The sequence below is a fragment of the Physeter macrocephalus genome, chromosome 4 (assembly GCF_002837175.3).
Source record: "Physeter macrocephalus isolate SW-GA chromosome 4, ASM283717v5, whole genome shotgun sequence".
Classification (NCBI taxonomy): Eukaryota; Metazoa; Chordata; class Mammalia; order Artiodactyla; family Physeteridae; genus Physeter; species Physeter macrocephalus.
The window spans coordinates 106,981,174-106,996,558 of NC_041217.1; positions in this window are offsets into that span (position 1 = coordinate 106,981,174).

Below are 15,385 nucleotides of genomic sequence, written 5' to 3' on the forward strand. Positions count from 1 at the left end.
CTTTTATACACACTGTCTGTCTTCTTCACCAGATTCCTGCAGGCAGACTCCTCTTAAACTCCTCTATTTTATCTATTTTTTAAAATCTCTAGCCCTAGCCCAGAGCATCTCAAGAATACACTTGATAACTGTTGTTGATTGCCACTCCAAAGTCCTGAGAAATTTAGGAAATTTGTTTTCTATCCTTGTGTTCGTACTTGTTCTGGTCAATAAGTCAAAAGCTACCATGCAGGCCAACAAGCACATGAAAAGATGCCCAGCATCACTAATTATCAGGGAAATGCAAGTCAAAACCACAATGAGATAACACCTCATAACCATTAGGATATCTACTATCAAAAAAGAAAAAGAAAAAAAAAAACAGAAAATTGTTAGTATTGGCAAGGATATAAAGAAATTGGAACCCTTGTGCACTGTTGGTAGAAATTTAAAATAGTGCCACTTCCATGGAAAACGGTATGACAGTTCCTCAGAAAAATTAAAAATAGAATTACCATATAATCCAGCCATTTCATGTCTGTGTATATACCCAACAGAAGTGAAAGCAGAGACTCAAACAGATATTTATATACCCATGTTCATGGCAGCATTATTCGCAATAGCCAAAAGTGAAAGCAACTCAACTGTCCATCAGTAGATGAATGGATAACAAAACATGGTATATACATATAAAGGAATATTATTCAGCCTTAAAAAGAAGGGAAATTCTCAGGGCTTCCCTGGTGGCGCAGTGGTTGAGAGTCCGCCTGCCAATGCAGGGGACGCGGGTTCGTGCCCCGGTCCGGGAAGATCCCACATGCCGCGGAGCGGCGGGGCCCGTGAGCCATGGCCGCTGCGCCTGCGCGTCCGGAGCCTGTGCTCCGCAACGGGAGAGGCCACAGCAGTGAGAGGCCCGCTTAAAGAAAAAAAAAAAAAAAAGAAGGGAAATTCTGATACATATTACAACATGGATGAATTCTGAGGACATTAACGCTGAGTGAAATAAGCCAGTCACAAAAAGACAGTGTATAATTCCACTTATATGTGGTACCTAGAGTAGTCAAATTCATAGAGACAGAAAATAGAATGGTGGTTGTCAGAGCCTGGGGCAAGAGAGAGATAGTTAATGGGTACAAATTTTCAGTTTTGCAAGATGAAAAGGGTTCTAGGGATTGGTTCCACAAAAATATGAATACTTAACACTACTGAATTGTATACTTAAAAATGGTTAGGATGGCAAATTTCACATTATGTTTATCTTACCACAATTTTTAAAAAAGATATCATCCAAAATAATGAATGAAGCAGTTATGTCGGTGAAATGCAGAAGGGTGTCCTAATTCCCTCTGGATTCTTCTATGTGAATGAAGGAAGTCACAAATATAATATCGCTCTGATTTTTATGAGCTGCAATATTGGAATTGTATCAATTTCAGAGTCCATTGACTTTTGATAACCAGGGTGGTTAGTGACATACAGTAGACTCTGTGTGTAGATAGCGTGCAGGTGTATGAGCTCCACCCCACCATGTATACATTAAATATGGTAATGCTTCAAGGAAGACAAGGCACATATTAAATACTAAGAGGGTAATAACGTTTGTTCTTTTGGAGTGAAGAGCCGGGAACTGATGTGGTTTAAATGCATCATAGCAAACATGGCAAATATTTAGTAATAAAATGTGCATTTTATCAGTAACACTTTAGAAATCTAAAGCGAGGCCTTGAGAAAATGCAGCTCTGTGTTTCTCCGTTGCTCTCTTCATTGTACATTTCTCAGTTTGTTTTCAGTTAGTCACATCAGTGCGGTATTGTAACCCTGACATAGGAAACATCATTGTAAATAATATAGCTGGGTTTTGGAGAGTATATGCTATTAAAGAAGAACTTTTTTCCTTTGCCTTTCCTTTTTTTTTTTTTAGGAAAAAAAAAATTCCTAAGCACTGTGATGAAATGTTTTATGTCTGTACTGTCTGCAGTATGAAGATGTGGAATTAAGGAGAGCTATAAAATATAAAGACTCTAGACTTGCATATGATTATCCATATTAAATTGAAGTAAATTTACTTTATATTGCTCACTGTGCATTCTTCACTTGCAGAACAAGAATTTTTCCCCCCTTGGTCTTTTCAGTTTTCACAAATCCAAATGCCTAGGAAGATTTGGGAACTAAAAGCGAGTTTGGGTAGCTTTTATACATTCAAAATGTTAAATTAGACTTTATTATAAAGGTAATTAGCTCAAAATAATCAAACTGGATTGGTTTTTATAGTCTTCATCTGTCAGCTGAAGGAAAAAGCAGAAATTCAAAATATCTGGATATTTTGGGTAAACCCCTTCTTGGTCAAAAAGTTGCAAAGAACAAGTTTTTGTGAAATACTTTCTGGTTTGGTTCTTGAATAAAGAAAAAAATATATATATATACACACACATATTTATACACATATAGGTATATATATACACATGTACATTATATATATGTAAGTGTGTGTATATATAAATATATAAATATAATTTTGTTTCCCATCTATAGAAACCAAGATGAGACATTGATAGCTCGTACTCCAGGAGTTGCAGATGTTTTTAGGAACTTGTTATCAGTGCCTCAGGATCTTTCTTTTTCTTCAACCCTTATCTAACCAATTGCCAAGTAGTCACCATCCCATTTGGCCATTCTGTGTCTATTACCATCCTAGTTTAGGATCTAATTATTTCTCCATTCAGATCAGTGCAGTCATATTTCTGACTCTAGGATTTCTTCAACCAATATATAAATTGTATTGGTGCAAAATTAAACTTTATTTAATCACCTGGTTTTCACCATGCCCTTTTCTGGCTCATAAAACTCCAACGGTCTACGTATCCCACTACATTTCATCCAGCTCCTTAGTTTTTGAAGTTCTCCTCAATCTGGACCTAGCCAGTCTCCCTGGTTTCATCTCCCACTATCCTCCATGAACTCTCACTTCCAGTCACACTTGGCTTTCTGCAGTTCTGAAAATATTTCCTCCTGTTCTTCTGCTATCTCTTCCACCTGGAACCTAAGCACCAGTTCATTGCCTATTGATACTTTCTTCAGAACCCAAACCAAATGCCACTTTTTCCTGAAGCCTTTCCTTATCATTTTGAATGAAAATGATGCCTCTTTCCTCTGAATTCCTGAATCAAGCTTCTCCTCCCACATGTTACTGATACTTAAGATGCTTTATACCTTAACTTTTTGCATATGACTTCTTAGCTGCCACATTTTTCCCAAGAGCTGTGCGTCATCCATTTTGACATTCTTATAGGACCTGGTGCTTGGTGTTTTACATAGTAAATATTTACTGATGAAATATGTTATGTTTACTCAATTTCCATGGTTTACTGAATAAATTTAAGTTAATCAAATTTTCAGTAGAAAAGAAATATCATGGATTATTTAACCAGCACAACAAATTCAGGAAGCATTTATTGGAATGCTTGCTTTGTTCAAGCGGACCCTAGGTGTTGAGAGATGAAGAGGCTCTGACAAAGGAACTCAGGGCCATCTGAGAAATTGAGTCAGGAAGCCGAGGCCTAGGGAATGGTCTGCCAGTATGCAACCTTGACTCCAGCGGAGACAGGGCCCCTGCTCTCACAGAGCCACACTGAAGACAGTAAAATGTAGCTTTTGTGATTCCTTTGAACCTGGCAATATCCATTAGATACAGAACACAAATATTCTTTGTGGTCTCCTGTTTTCCTGACCATTTTTTATCTCTCTGGTGAAGTCTGACATCAAACGCTTCTTCCTTTCTACTGACCTGGTCTTTCTCTCTGGCAGCCTTTGGGACTTACTTTTTGTCTCTGATTCTCTTCAACCTCATGATCATATGTCCAGATGTAGGGATTTTCTCCCAGTAAATATATTCTTATATTCTTGCTTGGCAATCTATGAATCTTTTCAATCAGACATGTTTCATCTCTATTTCTTATAAATTCTCAGATTCTTCATCAACTATTTCCTCTTCCATTTACTTTTACCTCTCCTTCTGGGTCTTCTATTATCCATATCTTGATATTTCTTCTTCTATCTTCCATAAATTTTAACTTTTCTTTTATGCTTTCTTTTATGCCTCCCTTTTGTCTTCTGAGAGAAACTCTTGACCTGACCCTTCAACTCACTAATTTATTTTTGAGACGCATCTGCCGTTTTACATATTTACGGAGTTCTTCTTTTTTTTTTTTTTTTTTTTCGGTATGCGGGCCTCTCACTGTTGTGGCCTCTCCCGTTGCGGAGCACAGGCTCCGGACGTGCAGGCTCAGCGGCCATGGCTCACGGGCTCAGCCTCTCCGCGACATGTGGGATCTTCCCGGACCGGGGCACAAACCCGTGTGCCCTGCATCGGCAGGCGGATTCTCAACCACTGCGCCACCAGGGAAGCCCCGGAGTTCTTCTTTTGTCTGCTACATTTTCCCCAGATTTTGAGTTGATTCCTCTTTATAATTTGTGATTGTTTCATATTGTCAACATCCCAACTTGCCTATCTGACGATACTCACTGTGCACCCTTTAATTCCTGTTATCTTTGGTCCACTGATTCTACTTCATATGTAAAAAATAGAGTTTCAGTTTTTGGTCTTTCATAGTGCTTGTGCACTTCAAATAGTTCATTATTGTTCAGAAGGAGAATAAAGGTTATATCTGTGGCCTTCCACTCTCCAATCCAGGTAGACCTCTGTCCCATCCTGAGGTCACTCTAACATTTCAGCTGGCACTGGGCTGGAACGACACTAATGTACTCATGGTGGAATGGGTAAGACATACATCTAAGACTCTCACCCTGAACCTTTACCTTTACACAAAATTTTGTTCATTCTGTTCTTCTGATCTTTCCCTTCCTTACACACAGACCCCATGATCCAAACACTTTTGCCTCCCCAGGGGTTTGTCACAGTTCTTTTGTTTTTTGTTTTCCTCAGATTCTTGAACCTTTATCTTCCTTCTGTGGTATCTCTAGGGTAGGTAGGATTGTGGGATATCAAGCCATAAGGTGTGTTCATTGGCCTCTCTCAGATATTTATACATAATTTCCCTGTTTAAAAATCTTACCCATTTTTTATGTCCATTTGCCAAATGAGTTATTTTAAGAAGTGTTTTTTTGTTTTTGGCATGATAATCAAGCTTTGGTTTTGGCTGATGTGTTCTTGGCTGGCAATATAAAGAGCAGATCCAACTTAAAAGGGACATGCCTGAAGCTTAGGCTACTAAAAAACCTTAGTCAGGATTCAATCAGAGAAGCAGAACCACTAGATAGTCATATCTATCTATCTGTCTATCTATATTAAATGGGTGTACATATTACAAGGTTATATATGTAACAATAAGATAGAGAAAGAAATCTATTACAAGGATTTTTCTTTTTCTTATACAATGATGGGAGTAAGCTAAACAGTCTCTGCAAGGCTTTTTACATCTTATGCTAGTGTTTGAAGTCCTAGGGTCAGGGAGTTGAGAAGAGAAAATGGAAGTAACATGTAGGAGAGCAAGAACAAGCTGGAAGCCACCAACACACGTTGAAAGCCATGTGGCAGTTCTCTGCATGAGACCCCATGTTAGTTCACAATGCCTACAACCTTGAGGATCATCACATCCTGCACAAGAAGTTAGCTCCCTTCATCCTTGAGCTTAACACCTGGCCTGGGAATTGGAGAAGCTGAAGGAGAGTCCAGCGGAAGACAGAGCAGTTGCAAGCCCAGCTTCTAGCCCACACCAGTGCAGTAAGTCAACACATAAGGGACAACATGCATTTGCTGCAACGTTCCCTGGTGACTTTGCCCTGACCCTTTGAGAATGTAAAACAACATGACTGCTGCTTTACTCCCATCCTCCTACTGTCGTGCCAAAAAATGTCTCTTGTGGCCCCACTTTAGACCATAACACAGGGGGAAGGGGATTCTGGGAAATGTAGTTCAGTCTAGCCAAGTCTCTATGGCTCCTCCTTCTCTCACACTATTCCACCGTTTGCCCCATTAAATCAAATGTTACAATGTTTTTCCCAGGCCGAGGAAAATGGCTAAACTGGAATTTCTAGCTTGTGTTGGCTTCTCAAGATTTCAAAAATCAATTTCAACCAGTTGACAAAAAAACATATAGTGTATCAACCACAGGCCTGGCAGAAAACAGACTGCACCCTCAAATTAGGTATATTTGAAGATAGTTTACAAAGGAACTATTTAAAAAGCAGTGGATAGGGTATAAGGAAGCCACAGGATAGTACAGTGCTCTGGCCCTAGTAGCAGTGGTGCTCTTGCCATAGCCTTGCCCAAAAGAATGGGAGAGTTCAGTTACCAGGACCCTGATGGACAGTCCCATAGAGGGACCTGCCTTGAGAAAACCCTGGACCTTTCACAGTCAGTCTGAGTCATCCTGTAAATTGATGAGCCAGAAGAACAAGTATTTTGACCTTTCTCTGCCTTCCCTCTGATCTACCACAGGGACTTCCCATTGACCAGACCCAGCAAAAGCCAGAGGGCCAAAGAGCCTGTCCTCACTCTCCCAGGGCAGAGAGTCGGGTGGAAAAGAGTGGAAAGTATATAAGAAGGAGAAAGTGGACGAGATTCAGCAAAACCAATCACCATGATCATACACACAGAAAGCAGACAGACCTAAACATGGCTTGGGCCATCAATGTTATTTTAGAGGTGAAGAAGGCAATGTGTTGAGTAGTTGTGATCAGAATTTAAGATCCCTTAAGATCAGAAGTATCTTTGTCATATCATATCACTAATACCTGGCATAATGTCTGGCTCATCGTAGTGGCTCAATAAGTGTTAAATTAACTGATCTGATTGAATCAAATTGGATTATATAAGACAGAGCCACAATTTAAACACTTTTGTCCTGAGTTTCAATTGTGTATCATACCTCCAGATATTTTAATTTTCAAATATCGGAAATGCTAGAAATTGAACAATTTAACTTCCTTTTTATTCTCCCATCCCTACCATAAATGATAAAAGTCAAAAAGGAGGAAAGAAGAAAATGAAAGGACCTGCGTGATTTACCAAATGTATAATTAGCCTCCAATTAGATCCCAATAGGCTGCAGCATTCTTAGTCCTGTTGGATATTTTAGTACTGAGCACAGTTGAGTGCCTTCTTATACCTCCACAATCGCACAATAGCCAGGTAAGTGCTAAAGCCTTCTTATATTTGGAAAATGACTCCATATTTCCAATACTAGTTTTTTTTCAAAACTATTTGTAAATGATTTATTGTAGTAGCAAATCAGATCATGATAAGATAAAGCTTTTTAGAGGTCATTAAAGAGTTTGGGGGAAGTTCCTACAAAGATGCTAGCCTTACATTTCTGAGTGATAAGGCAAGTTAACAATTTATGTCAAAGCTGGCAAAATGTGTTTGTCTGATAAACAGTTTGCTCTGCGGGCATCAATCATACTTGCTCTCCATGGTGTGTTGTATTTTTCATGAAGTGAACTTTTGTGACTTTGCCCATCTACAGGTTTTTGAGATAGTGGCATGCTAAAGAGAGCTTACCATCTCCCCCCCGCACAGCTGCATTTCACATCTCATAAGGCAGCTGCTATAATGCAGCTTGCCAACATGGGCAACCACAACAGGGTTGGTAAGGAAGGAAGCTGGTGTCATTGGGAAGGGACAATTTAAACTGCCCGTGGATCAGGTAAAATAGATACACTAGGACGAAGAAGATAAAATGTGCATGTAAATGCACATTTTTTCCAGCACATTTCTAGGTGGTATAAGGATCAAATGGACACAATATCATTCTGTAAGACTACAAATATTCACAAATTCGAGGCGCTATATTGGGAGGCATTCTCGAGATATGAGGTAGTGAGCTGATGTCCAGTTTCAGCTCTGGTCCTTGCTATGCGTCCTCTCTGGAAAATGAGGATAATAATACCTGCACCATCCACCTCCTAAGGTCAGACACGGGGAAGAATATGAGCCGACTTTGCGAACTAAATCACTATGCAAATATAAGCCATCACAATAAATGTTGGCTCAAGAGAGAGGATGTATTATTGTTCCTCCATAATTTAAAAAATAAAAAAAAATAAAACACTCAAGACCTCAGGACAACTTGGTGAACATACATTTGGCTTTCTCGAATCTTACCATTTTAGAAGCATTTGCAACTGCTTATAAATCACTTCTCAAAATTGCCCTGAGCTGCAATGATATTTCTGAGAGGGTGTTAAAAGCCTGTAAGTGCTTCTGTTCTTGAACAAAGTGAAACCAGGTTACGTTAATAGAAGTATTAATTAATTTGCTCTAATTTTATTCAGCAGAATTAGCATTATTGAAAAGTCTTTCCCATTCTTGACTACCCTAAAGTGCAGGAGGCCTTAGAGATGGGGGCTCCGGCTGCAGCCCCTACCAGTGAGTGTGAGAGTGCAGAAGATTATTCTCTAATTTGGAAACCTGAGACGTTACTGGGAAGTGCTGTGGGGTGTGTTATAATGAAAATACCAATCCACATTAGCCATGGTTGCCATAAGCAAAAATCTTAATATCTTGGCCAAACCTACTTAAGGTTCATGTAATAAACCCGCATTCCTAATTTTATTAGTGATGTGCTAAGTTAAGCACTTTGCTGGCCTTTGGACAGATTTATAACTTGACTGTGCTGAATTAGTGGTGACTGACAAGAGGACATTGTTTTATAGGATGCTATTTAGATAAAAACCTGCAGGGTGTTTCTGTAATGTTGTCACTTCAAGTCCAAACAGGAAAAAAGAAATGTGTATTAAGGAGGCCTCTTCATTAGCTTTTATGAGTTTAATCTAGTGCAGTCACACGCTTCCTTATAAGGCAAGACATTTTAATGCACAGAGACAACCTTAACTCTGTTCCAGGTTTCGGAATAAAACAATCTCTTAGGCTTAGTACTGCATCGAAAAAGAAAGTTCAGTGAGTTCGTATTTGTTACGTACTTAGAACAGTGCCTGGCACATAGCAAGCACATTCTGTGTTTGTTAAATAAGTTAAATAAATTGAAATCTGTTTTTCTCATCCCATGGTTCTATCTATATGTTTACCCCCCAAAATCACATTTAGCCACACTTTCCCCTCCTTACCAGCATTTTCTTGCCCGTGGAGGCTTCCAAATTGTTAGTCATTATTTCTCCCCATGGTTTTTAAAATTCACATACTTCTCGTTACAAGGAGGAAGATCAGAACCTTCTATTTATTCACAGACATTAGCGCTAACATTCCTGCTGGGTTTTCAACCGGAAAGTGATATGCCTGTAAGTTATAGGAGATCATACTGGCTTCTGATGGTTTTGGTGAAGATGTGAAGTCTGGGGCCTCACTATACCTCACTATTCACAGCTGAATGATTTTGTGAACACAGACCCTGGCAGCCCTCTTGGTTTTGTTACTGGGGGAATAAGTCTTCTTTAGAAACTAAAGCCAAGGTCTATAAATGTGTTTTCCTCATGACCTAAACAGGTCATTGGCCTAAATGTCAAATTCATTAAACCAAATCCTGACCCCTCTTTCTTTTCTCATTAAAAAAATATTCCCTGAGCTCACTCGTCCCATGTGGGACCAAAGATAAAGATAACTCTATCCAAAGGTGACTTTATACAGTCTCACTACAAGACTTGACTTGAAACTCAGACCTCCAAATGAGGGATCTTAAAGGGTATCTTAGAATCTGTGCTAAATTCTTTAAAAACAGGCCAAACAAAGGAAGTCAATCATTGCAATATTGTCTCCCCATTTAGCAAAAATATGTTCCTATTGCCTACAGACGATTAGCAGAGGTAAATAACAAGCAGCTTCCAGCACACTGGGAGGGAAATTCTGAAACATGTCTCGGGTTTCACCTGAACATCCCTATGGACACTTTGAGTTTAGGTGGAAATTTACTAGGAGTGCTGCAATATCTTTCACCAGCATTTTTGTAGTTTACCTAAGGAGCTCAAAATATCCAAAAAGCATCCATTATTTCTCCCAACTCTTTTCTAGCTGCTCATTATTATCTTAACTTACACAAGCATAAACCCAGAAGTTAAATAACTTGAACGAGGTCCTGGTGATCCCAACCTCTTCCTTGTATAGGGTTCATTTCCACAAAACATGGCCCCTCCCTGCGGGCTCTCAGCCACTTTGGTAATACAGGTACAAGGAATACAAATTAGGCTTCATCTGTTCTGACTCTTGTTCCTAATGTTCCTAATGCTTTGGGTCAAATGTCTGGTTATAAAGTGCAGACTGCCTGGATTTGGACCCCGCCTCCTCCACAAACTAGCTGTATGATCACCTGAGGCTCACTTTTTTCATCTGTAAAATAAGGTGAATAATAGTTATCACCTTCATTGAGTTATTTTGAGGATTGCATAGGAAAATAAAAGTAAAGTTCTGAAAACAGTGTTTGGCACGTACAAAGCGTCTAATATGTGCCAGCTTAAGCACACTCATTATTATTACTGTTATTATAAACCTCTTTCTCCGAAATGAAGAAGAATTCAAGTTAGACCAGGTCTGACTCCTGCTCTATTTTCTCTGCACGATTGCCTTCTAAGCATGCACAAGGGTGAGTTTAGCATGTGCAAACCACAGGTACAGGGATAAAGTCCTAAAAGCTGTCACTGTATCTGATATCCCAGGTTGGTCTAGATCCCTGCCTCCATCTGAATGTCTGCTCTAGCACACAGATCTAAACATGCTCATGTGTGTGTGCGTGCACATATGTGTCTGTGTGTACCCATGTATGCATAAATATATGCATGTGTATATTTCCTATGGTAAAATTATGTGCTGAAAATGATTGTGCATGGCAACCCAGCACTAAAATTTTGTTCATAGGTACTATATTATAACCCCTATAAGACTAATTTTATCTCACAATTTTTTTGTTTTGTGCAAGTTCATATACTTTGACTGCTACGTAGAGAGTTATCTATTCGAATTCTGGTTTAAAGGGCAGTTGCCATCACTACACATTCTTCTCTTGTCTTCTCGTCTCTTCTCTTCTCAAGTCTTGGAAGACGAGCCTTCCTCTCCCCTCATCTGCCCCATTAACTGTGCTACTTGCTTTCTGGGGACTGAATAAAGTCACATGGCTGAGATGCCATCTCTAATCCCATTTTCCATTTGTATACTGGATTTTGTTAGCCACTTTTTAAATAAAAATACAGTATGATTGTAATGTACTAAGGAGTTCCACAGATAACCATATAATTTCAAAACGATACTGATTTTGTTTATATGCAGCATAATCTTTTACAGTCCTTAGTCTTTATTTGAAGCATTGCAAAGTGGATTTTTATGAAAGGTATTATAAAGGACTCCTTGTTTCTTCATAACAGATCTGAACGTTAACTGATCAGAGTTCAGATAAATAGTCTTTACTCTCCATTAAAATATTAAAAAGCCTTTGGTAAGAAACTGGCATAAAGATCCTTCATTCTTGTTTAATGAACACTTGTTGGCAAGTATAACACTTTAATAGCTTTGCAGAATGAATTTTGTGTGCGCATCCTCCATTTCCCTGTCAGACACTTGTCCAGGTGCTGGAAATTTATTGGGGGAAGCATGTTTTTACTCATTAGTTTTGTATTTGATTACAGAAGAGTAAAATATGAACCACCAAGTCCCCGAGGCATAGCTGTGTACATTGAGATTAGTAATTGCATGTCAAAGTGTTTTCCATTGGAATTTATATGGACAGATAGGATAGGTGCTTCTTAAGTAGGTTTAAAAGCAAAGCAAATTTGTATTTAATCTTTTTTGCAGCTATAGTTTCCCTAATGGAGAAACGGTTAGACTATATCATATATTTTAAACATAGCTTTAATTTATTTTTCCTCTTTTCTATTTTTTTCCTTCACAGTTGAAGCATATCAGATTTTCATGCTAACCACTTACTAAAAAAAAAATCAGCGCCTATAAGGATTATATGACATAAAACCTGTCAACAGAGACCAGTTTTGCCCACATCCCAGCAAGCACAAGGAGGAAGGATGATTATAGGTGCAGACAAGCTTTGCCATTCAAACAAGGAGCTTATATACAAAACAGAAATTACACGTTGATCTTCAATATACTTTTTTTTTTAATCAACAAAGTTGTGTCTTTTTTATATATATGTGAATATTGTAGTTTTCCTCTTAAGCAAGTTATGTGTTTGCAGTCAGAGGTTGTAGTTTTTTTTAGTTATGCTTGCAAAGAGAAATTGTCATTTTGTTGTTTTGCAGTATAATAATAATAATAAAAGAGGTGCATTAAATAAGTGATTTTGCTTTAGATTGTGTTATGGTTAAGCAGTGCCAACCATGTTGTGCTCTTCTCTATAAAGACACTCATAAATGCAATTTCCAAAACAGAATCTAATGAGGTACTTAATGGTCACAAAACTGGCATATTTGATAATTAATGTTCCTTACTGATTTTTTGCTGATGCGGCATAGTGATAAACAGGGCCACCAGTTAACTAAACATATTCTTGAACCACTAGTTAAAATGAGAGCACAAAAAGAACTTTAGTAATGTTACTTACTATAGAGCAAAAGAACACTTGATAGCATCTTTCTAGGATCAGCTAGAAAACTCTAGGCAGACAAAGATTGTCTATTCTGAGAAGCAGAAACCCCTTTTCACATGGAGGAGTATGAGAGAGTTTCTGTGACTTCTCTGCTTATAGTATAACTCACTGACAAAAACTAGGATACTTCGCTTGCAAGATTCTCAGCTACCAAAAAATAAATACAATTTTTTGAGCACTTACTATGTGCCAGGCATTTAATTATACACTTCCTCATTGCCTCCCAGTAACAATTCTGTTTACAAATTATATTATACAAATAATTGTTCTCATTTTAAAGATTAGGCTACTGAAGCTTAGCAAAGTTAAGGCTTTAAAATAGCATATTAGTAAGAGAGACCATTTATAAGAAAGGCAGTGACATATAAGGAAAAGACTGCAGTCTTACTGAGCAATGAAACCTGAGTTTGAATTCATGAGCTACTGTTTATTTTGCAGCTATGTGAGACACTTAGCTTCTTTCAGCCTCAGTTTTCCTATCTATAAAATCAGGATAATAATACTTTATAGTGTTTAAGGATTAGAAATTATATCTGTAATGCAGAAGACATTAAATGATCATGAAATGGTAGTTCTTTCCCCAGAAAATACACATACACAGACACAGACACACACATGCACACACACACTGAGTGAAATTGGAAGACAGGTACCCCTGCCTCCAAAGCTCAGGGCCTTCCCAGTACAACACTCTGTCTTCTGTAAACATGTGCCAAAGGTAAATTCATTGTCTCACAGCACACAAAGCAAGTTTAATTGCAATTGATAGATACCTGAGTCTTCAAATGTGACTTTACAAGTATCTTTAATAAAAGCACATTAAAGGACTGGTCAACCTCATGATTCCAAACCTAGCTTTGTGTGACCTTTTAAGACCATTTGTAATAATATTGGGTGAAATTCTGTTGCTCAAAAAACATGCAGAAATTGATTCTCTCTACCCCCAGTTGCTAGTTGTGGATTCTGATTTGGGGTGTATGGGCATGTGTGCAATTATTGACATTATATTGAGTGGTTGACTTGAGACCCCTTTTTAATGGAGAACAGTCTAGATCAAAAATAAAGTGTAGAAATGGTTGGGAAAAAATATGTCCTAAAATCTTTACTACACATTAGTCTTTCAAAAGAAGGAAAGATTAGAGGCTGTAGTTAAAAAACTACCACTTCTAGGTTTTTTTTTTCTTAAATTGCATCAATGTTTTATGGCAGATGGATCGTGTTTATTTTTTATTGTTGTTGTTTGTAAATTCCCATTGACTTCAAAAGGGGCATGCCTACTAAGAATAGTGTGCATTTCACAGCTGAGATTTAAGGGATTTGAGGGACTCAGAAAAGCTTAGAGATAATTGAAGACTCACAAGGGAGGCATAGAAGGGATCGGAACAGCAAAGGGAGGCTCAAGGAGGATTGTAGGGGCTCCAAAGGAGCTACGAGTGGATCAGTGAGTGTAACAAGCAGAAGTCAAAGGAGATCCTAATGAAAGAGGAATGATGAGAGAGAATTAGAATGTCATGGGGGACATCAAGAAAAAGGATATAAGTATGGCTAACTATCCCCAAAATGCTCCATTCATCCTGGGCAACCTCACCTATCTCCAGAGACTAGAGCCAGCCTACATGCTAATAACTCACTCCCAGGGCCAGACCACAAATCCACCGTCGGCTGAACATCTCCACTGGGTTGGCCAATAGACACTTCATACTCAGCATGTCCCAGATTGAAGTCATCATTTCTCATCCCTGGCCCACATCTTAGGTGTCTGAGTAGCTCAGAGAACCTCTCTGACTTGTACCCTCCGTTTAGAACCTTCTGGTTCTGAGCTGGTATTTTTGAACTTGGCTTTTCTCTCTGCTTAGTTACTTTGGATTGATGCTTTGGTTTCAGTGCCTGCCTTGATTTCAGTTTCACCTTTGTTCTATGCTCTGCAGTCCCTCAGGTCATCCCTGGGTCTTACCAAGCCCCTATCCCTAAAGAGATCCAATATTCACCTTTCTATATGTTTAAGAGAGGAATTTATCTTTTATCTAATCTAGAAATTGGAACTTGTTCTACATTCCTCCCTCCTTTTTGTCTCCTCTGTCTAATAAGTCACCAGGTCTTAGCAATTCTACCTCAGAAAGATTTTCTCCCAATCCTTGATGCCACTCTTATCTTTTCCCTCCACTGTCATTTCCTTGAATTCATTATTTCATCAGCCTTCTGGAACAAAGCAATAGTCTCCTACAGGTTTCCCTGTCTGTGCTATCAATCTCCACCTCACTATATTTACGTAAATCATTGTTCTGAAATATAACATATCAAATTAATTAATCCAATTAAAATTTTCCAGTATCTCCCCACTGCCTTCAAGACAAAGTCCAACCACTTTCACATGGCTTATAAATTCATTCTACATTCAACGCCCTTACTTTTCAACATCACTTTCTGCCATTCCTCATCTCATGTCACCCTCCAGCCACACATGAACTACTTACAGCTTAATGCCATGTCATGCTTCCACACCTTTGCTATTCCCTAGATTTGGAATCCTTTCCCTCAGCCCCTTCCTCCTCTCACGGTCAACCCAGTGAGCAACTCATTCTTTACAACTCAGCTCCAGTGTCACCCAGTTGAGAAGGCCTCCATTCAATCTCTAGAGTCATGGCTAGACATATGCAAACTGTACTATCACAGAAGGGAAGGGGCCAGGAATGTCCAGTGCTTTCAAGTAGATCCATGCCATAGAATGGGAACAGTTTGGGGATGGGGCCATATCTAGCTGAAGATGCTGGGAGGAAGTCTGGCCCAGTATATTCAGCATGGAATCTTTGGGATAAGTCAATATGCTACAGATGAGAGTTCAACTC